This window comes from Poecilia formosa, unplaced genomic scaffold (assembly GCF_000485575.1).
Source record: "Poecilia formosa unplaced genomic scaffold, Poecilia_formosa-5.1.2 Scaffold79, whole genome shotgun sequence".
NCBI lineage: Eukaryota > Metazoa > Chordata > Actinopteri > Cyprinodontiformes > Poeciliidae > Poecilia > Poecilia formosa.
The window spans coordinates 1,921,817-1,929,642 of record NW_006800018.1 but is presented as its reverse complement, the minus strand read 5'-3'; the positions used below and the strand labels follow the sequence as shown (position 1 = coordinate 1,929,642).

At 38.4% G+C, this 7,826-nt stretch overlaps 1 protein-coding gene across 4 annotated transcripts in view; it reads left to right on the top strand.

The window, feature by feature from the left end:
* The window catches only part of ntm (neurotrimin), a 276,837-nt gene that overhangs the window by 257,505 nt on the left and 11,506 nt on the right, over nucleotides 1-7,826 (top strand). The window lies entirely within an intron of this gene.

Here is a 7,826-nt window from a genome sequence, read left to right as displayed (position 1 = left end):
TTTTATAATAGAACCGCATCAATAATTTATTGATGATCGGGATAGCTTGCTCCGTTTTTTTTTTTTGTTTTTTTTTTTTTGTTTTTTTTTTCTGCAATTACATGGAATGACTTTAATTCGGTGAACTCATGATATGCTTTGCACGAGCTGAATCTGATTCTTTCATTTCAATAACTTGTTTTATCGGCAAACTGTCTGCCTTGCTACCTTTGCCTTAATTATGCTTTAATCAAATTCATGTCTTGTTTTCAAAGTAGAGCACATAAGATGATTTTTAGAAACTCTGTACATATAGGCTGTGAGTCAAACGGTGTAACCCAATGAGGTTATTGATTAAGAATCAAGAGATACAGTTATAAATGCCTCTTTCATCATATTTACCCAGATAATTAATATTAAAGCGACGGCTCTAACGCTGAAACAAGCTGAAAATTTCATGAATTCATTTAGGGGTGGGCAATATGGATTTAAAGTTTTATCACAACATTTTGCAGAACTTTGGTGACAATGATAAAAGTGACAGTTAGGACTATGAATGACTTCTTTTCACATAAAGAAACATCATTTGTATCACTAGATTGAACTCAGTCACTGTGTTTAATCACATGTTCAAATGTATTGACATGTACTGACTGACACTCTGAACAGTGAAGACAATCCCAACAATATGATCGGTTTAGATTTTATTTGAAACATTATTCATTGGAATTATTTTGATAACAATAAATCAAAATTCCTATCATAAGAAATGTATCACGATAAATGATAAATAATGGCTACTATTAACTGAACACTTATGGGTACTAACAGACCTTTGAAATTTAGTTTCTAAATTTCCTAAACTAAATAGAACCAAATATCTGACTATTTAGTTCAAATGGTTATGACAAAGAAAAGTAGTGAACCATTATGCAAAAAATATTCAGAGCAGGAATGCATCAAGAGCATCAAACATGCTTCAAAAACATGACAGGCTGTGAAGTTGAACAAAACGGTTTTTATTTCTATGTTTAGATCAACAAGTGTTTTTTATTTTTATTTTTATTTTTTCATTATTTGGATGTTTATTGTGTTTTTGTAAGACTCCAACCTGGTTCCAGGATTCTGACCACTATACATTCTTTGTCACCTTTTTATTTTTTATTTTTTTTACCAAAGGTTTTCATTTTTTATTCTCTACACAGCAGATTCTTGCCCTTGGAATTAATGTACATACCTGCATTGTGTGCGAAGTTTTTTTTGGTTTTTTGTTTTTGCTCAACTATGACTCATCATATCAGCTCCTTTGTCAGCAGTCACACTGGAGGATTGACAGAGAAACGTAATAAGAAAAATAGAGAACAGCATAGCAGCATGTTGTAATTCTTGGAAGAGCCCAAATGTTTGTTTCAGTGTCCAGCGTCGTCTGTGTAACACCTCCAGCCCAGGGCCAGTCAGTGTGGAGCTACTCAGTGCGAGCACTCCTGTGTGTTTTAAGAGTGAATTAAAAAATAATGAGACACGTGGTGTGTATGTGTGTGTGTGTGTGTGTGTATGTGTGTGTGTGTGTGTGTGTGTTTGTCTGCGTGTTTGTGTGTGTGTTCTCCAATATCCAAAGGATTTCAGACTAGGAATGGGGCACTCAGAGGTGGTCATCACATTTGATACATGGTTGGCTTTAGGGCCTTGGGATGGATCAGAAGTGATTCCTGTTTCCCCTGCAGAGCACACAACCTGCACAGTTTCCAGCGGAGGTGGCCAAGTTATCACGCGCTGCAACAGGGCAGCCAGAACAAACATGCAGAGATTAGACACTCGGAGAGCTTGATTGAAAATAGTGGAATGTGGAGGTTATAGAAAGAGCCTTGGCTATGAACTTCAACAAGCCAGAAAGGCCAAACATTTCCATGTCGTACATATATGAAAATACTCCCTCCCCCCCCCTCTTCTTGCAGTTTAGTAAGAAGAGAAACTATAAAACATAGTTGAAACCAGATATTTGCATACGCAAAATGAAAATAAACATGTTGCATATTAAATCAGATTACATATTTACTGCTCCAGATCAGTTGGCAAAATTCTACAATAACACAAATTATTTCTAGAATTTCTTTACAGTTTTTTTTATTGTTGTTGTATTATTCTGCCTCAGGTGGCCTTTATTTGAAAGTGGGTAATGAGAGAGGGGGAAGACATGCGGCAAAGGTTATCAGGCCGGGACTTGAACCTGTGACATCCACGTCGAGGACTAAGGCTTGGATACAGAACTCTGTGAACAACCAGCTGGTTCAGCAGCAACCTTTTGTGTCTTCCTCTCCTTGTGAAGGCTGGCCATGACTGTCTTCTGGACATCTGTCCAAGCAGCAGTCTTCCCCATGATAGTGTCCTATACTGACCCAGAGTGAGAGACGGTTTAAGGGCTCAGAAACCTTTGCAGGTGTTTTCTGTTAGTTAGCTGACACAGTGCGATACCTTGAGTTCTGAGTTATGACTCTTTGCAGCACGTTCTAACACACACTGAATGTTGGGTTTTCATCACCTGTAACCCATAATCTTCAAAATGACAAGAAACAAGGCTTAGAATATTTCTCTCTATCCGTTACGACTCTATAATATATGAGTTTCACCTTTTTTAGATGATTGGCAAGAAATATTGCGCATACATGCTCTTGATTCTGCATTTTTGAGACATACTAGTAGTGCTTCCAAATAGATGGCGATATGAAAAGCAAAGTGCACCTGTCTCTACTTTCCTGGTATTTGAACAAAACAGACCGGCGTCAATACGATCCCCAAAATAGCTTGCAGTGAGCGATGCTCCACAATTATGAGTGAGTCAAATGTTGATCAGCTGAAATAGGGAATTGATCTGCCCAGAGAATAGCCTCATCAAGTTTTATGTCATTTTAAGCATGATCGCTTTGTTCCAGAACGATTTCGCCGTAGGAAATATGAATTGTGCAACAGCTCAACTGCTTGCCTGTAGTGAAGCAATTAGACTTAATACGGGCCATCTCAATAGGACATCACGACGTCTAGTTAGTTGACAACTTTCTTTTAAAACATTATTAAATGCCCAAAGGGAGTCTCAGAAGTAGATCTACATCACCACAAGGTTGTTTTTTTTTCTTTTATGAAAGACTGGTTTCTCTCAGGCTTAAGCTAACAGAAATAATGACAGTACATTTACTGTAAAAATAAAATAAAATAGAAAATAGTCTCTGAAAAATAACAAGCAATAGCTCGTACAGACTTGTAACAGAAGTCTGATCCAAATGCCTTTCGCTTCGATTCTCTAAGTGTTATAAATAAAACATTTAAACATGGAGAGTCACAAATATTTTCCTCTGGTTTTAGTGAAATATCTGCAGGACAGTAATGAGCGTATAAACCACATTACAGACGGCACATTCGCTTCCCGAATACATCCCTCTTTGCATTAGTGGCTACAAAACATATGACCAAACAATGGGAGCTGCAATCATTTCTTCTTCTCTCTTTACATGAGAAAGAATTTTGGACTTCCATCCCGAAAAGCAGCAAGAAAACGCTCCGGCAAACAGAGCTGAAATCAATGGATGCTCTTATTTACAAAGCATTAGCAGCAGAAGATGATAAAATGGAATTTATTGACATTCTCCTGGAGGCTTTTCAGAAACTCAAATACTGCTTTAATCTTCTTATGGACGTCTGGGGATATGTGCCCGCTTCTTTTTCTTCTTCTTCTGAGGGACAGTAAAAGATGGTTTAGATTCAAAATCCTCCAGCTTTCTTTCCCCATGTTGAGAAAAAGAAACGTCTGCGGGTGTTGTTGGTAACTATGGAGGCTCTGAAGGGCAAGACGTTTTCTAGCAGTGACAAAAAAAAAAAAAAAAAAAAAAAAGATAATTAAACTGACCTTATAACTTTTTGGAAGATTTCGAGATAGTTCTCTTTTTAACCGAAGCAATCTGAGATGCTTTTTTTTTTTTAATTCATAAAAGTTTAACTTTTTTTTTCGTGGCCCTGAAAATGAAGTTTAAAAAAAAAAAGTGTTTTGATTAATTAACTCTGATCAATTTTACCTTGTCTGTTTTTCTAAAATGCTTTTTTAAAATAAATGTTCAGCCCTGAAAAGCAATTAAGAAATGAAACAAATAAAAGGTTCATTTTTGTGTGTTATTTAGAGGGCATCCCATGAAGTGAAACACTTCACAGACATCTGAAATGGGATCAATTAAAAGTATTAAAAGTAAATAATAGAATGAAACACTTTGTAAATAAAGTGTAATAAAATAAATATCACATGCGGCAGAAAGATCTGCTTACTAAAAATCTGAGATTAAGGTTAACGAATTTTACAGATCAGCAATAAGTTACTTTTGCCGCCATGCTTAGTGCTGTGATAGTATTCCTTATACTTCTAAACAAACAGTTTAGTCAACGTTATATAAAGTATGAAGGAAAGTGTAGAATAGAAATGCTCAGATGATATCATCTCGCATTAATGAAAACTTGAAAGTTTCTGAAGAAATTTAAACGGGGCCTGCCAAAGTGTGCCTGTCGATTGGAACCCAGCGATCTGATGCTAAAAATTAGCCTCAATGCTAATCAGTGATGGAAATGTTGGTCTTTTGCTCCTGTTTGTTGCTCGTGTGTTGAGCCTTTACTGTTTTCCAGGTGAAATGGAAGCTAAAAGCCAAAAGTCATGCTAAAATCACAGCACCACCTCGTGTCCTGGCCTAATAACTACAAGACAGTCAACATGTTTTGGTGGTTTTCTCGTTACATGGAGGCCTTTCCCTAATCGACATGGAAAACACCATCAGTTTCCAGACCGCGGTCTCGTGCAAACGTAGCCTGAGCTTCCTTACCCAGACGCGTGGCTTTCAGGCTCCAATAAGCATCTTATATTAATCATTTAGACTTCCCAAACGATTCTGCTCTAAGCCTGTCTCTACAAACGTTGCATCCTTTCGTTTCACAACACTGCTTACAATACGTTACAAAACAGTGTGAAAGCTATTGACAAGCCCAATCTATATTTCCAGCAGATACTCTGAGCTAGCAGCTGTTTCAGAAAACATCAAGCTGCCTTGTTTCATGGTGACACAGACCCAGAGCTACCAAGATTCTATTTTTTCCTCTCTCAATCTTTTTATGCTTGGTTTCTTCAAAGGGAGGGGAAAAAAAAAAAAACATCAAAAGGGCCCTGGCAAATTAGGAAATTCCTTATGCTGACGGCTGATATTCAGCAGAAGCACATGTATACTCGCATCTCACCCAGGCATGATTTAAGAGTTAAACTCATTTGATGGGTGGCTTGTTTGTGCTTTCTCTTCTCTTGTGCTTCATTTCAATACTGTAGACTTTCTTTTTTTAATTTTATTCCCAGTCAAAACAGCCTAAGCGTGCGTGGCGCCGTCGCCACCTCTTCTTCTACAGCTCTTCACTCAGTGACCTTTCGCTCACGAGCAAGCCGGTTTACAGCTTTTTGATTCCCAGTTTGTCGTGGCTCACGCTTGCTGGCGTCTAAGCAAATCCTATCTGCTATATTCTACTTCAATTTCCTTTTCCCTGCCTGCTTCAGTTCATCAATTTGAATCTACCCCCTTTGTGTCTCCACACGCTTTCCTGAAATGCATGCATCCCTCAAGCATCTGCTCTTACTGTCCTCCCTACTAACTTGCTCACCTTGCCCTGCGCCCAAATGTCTTTGTCGCTTTCCATTTTCTACCCCATTTTCTTCTTTGCCCTTGAGTTTGAACATAGCATTTCAGGGACACAGAGAGGGTACATTATCTTCTGCCCAGCCTCTCCTGAGACATCCCTCCTCTCTCTGCTTTCTTCTTCTGGAAACCTTCTTCTGTGTGGTCTCCCCGATGACCTGCCATGTCACTTTGATGGCAGCGTAGGACAAAGTACTCTTCCCGCTAATGAATAGGCCACAAAGCCAGAAGTCCTATTTAACAAAGACTAAGCCACTGAAAGTCAAGGGTAGCTTTGCATCGCTGCTGAAAATGCAAGTAGAATCCATGTTGTTTTTGACTGTGGGAAAATGTTTCTTTTTTTTTTTTCTTTGTATTTTTCTGAATGTTGGCTGGTGCTGCAGGCATTTATAGTAAGTGGGTGATAGAGCTTTATTCTGTGACAATTTAAAGTGATCAAAAACCAACAATCAGCTGAGATTTCCCATAAGTTAAAGTGACTTAAAATTCTTCTTCTTCTTCTTTTTTGTTTTTTTACTTATTTGGTAAAACTCCACGAAATATTGCAGTCATTCTAACCAGCATACTCTCTATATCAAATCAACTGGTGTTCAGGTGTGTGTAGATACACAACTCAAGGTTGATGAAAATATATTGAAAGGTAATTAAAAGCGTAAGCAAACTGCAGGAGAAATGAACATGAATATTATGGACTGCTTTATACTGGACTAGGTTTCTTGGTTTGCTTGCACCAAGAAATTTGTTGTAACACTTTTGGTTCTGTGGCTTCGATGTGAAAACACCATAATGTGACTTCTCTGGCTACAAGGATCTTAATCTGAAACAAACAAAAATTGAAATTGTCCATGCAAAAAAAAAAAAACCCAGAAAGAATGCACTGAACCTGGGCTCATTGCGCAGAGGTCAGTGTCGGCTACACACTCAGCCATGAGACGGCTGGGGAGACCTTTCCAACGTGTGCACACACAGATGAGCCCGGAAATGTTACACGCCTGGCAAATCTACGTCAACTAAGAGCGCGAGGAAGCTGAGGTTCTTCAGGCAACATTTTAAATGCAAACTGTGTTTGTCATGATGCCTGTGAGTCCCAGGAAGGGGGGAGGGATGAAAAAAGTGCAATCAGCAGCTTTTAGGATAGTCACAGTGAGACTGACAAAGAAGTTCAGGCTTCGGTGTGATCACCTCGGTTAGCGTTGAAAACACACATTTTGGATTTTGGTGCGGATCTCTTCTTTTTTTTTTTTTTTTTTTATTTAGGGGGGGCTGCGCAAAATTAAAATGAAAATGCAAACACCAAAAGGCAGAGAGAGGAATAAAACACTGTTTACAGGAGGAGCCTCTTTCTCTAGAGGAAGGTAGAGAAACAGAGACTGTGAGGAAAAAGTACAGATTTAATGACAACAGCATCAGAGTTGATGCATTTTTTTTTTAGGTTCAGGAGATTAAAAAAAACACTATTTTCAACTCTTTATGTTCTATTTTCATTATATTAGTGATATCTTTTAAGTGTTGACATTTTTAAATCTTTTGTTTTACTTATTGTCGGATGGGTAATGTTTAGCTTTTCACCGGGATGGCGAATTTCTGTGTCTCGGTTTTTATGAGGGTTATATTTACTTTAAATGTATTTGCAAAAACAAAAGAAAAACAAAAAAAAACAAAACAGATATTTTGTGTGTGTTTTTGTTTTATAGAACCACACTATAATTCTCAAACCAGTGGGCCAAGAGAGCTGTGATTTATGCACGCTGTTAACATGTCAGACATATGCTTTGGCTGCAGGACCTGGCAGGAATTCAGCTCCTCAGCCTTATCATGATTAGCTGTCCGCTGAGGTTTTACCGTGTCTTTAACAGACATTATGGTCTCTGCTGGTGACTTAATAATACTATAAATCCCAGCGAGGAAAAGTGAAGCTGAAATGTGCACACCTTTAAAGCGCCGGCCCTCCTGGTGCCTCTCGTCAGGTGACGAGTGTCACGGAGACTTTCCTTCCTCTTAACAGCCTTCCCAGGTGCAATTCAGTAATGTACTCAAACCCAGCCGAGTGAGTCTGTGAGCATTTTATTAGTCACTTTTAACGTCTTCGGAGGGAACGTCGTGTCAATTATGGCTTTTTGTTTTCTGCACTGAATGCTG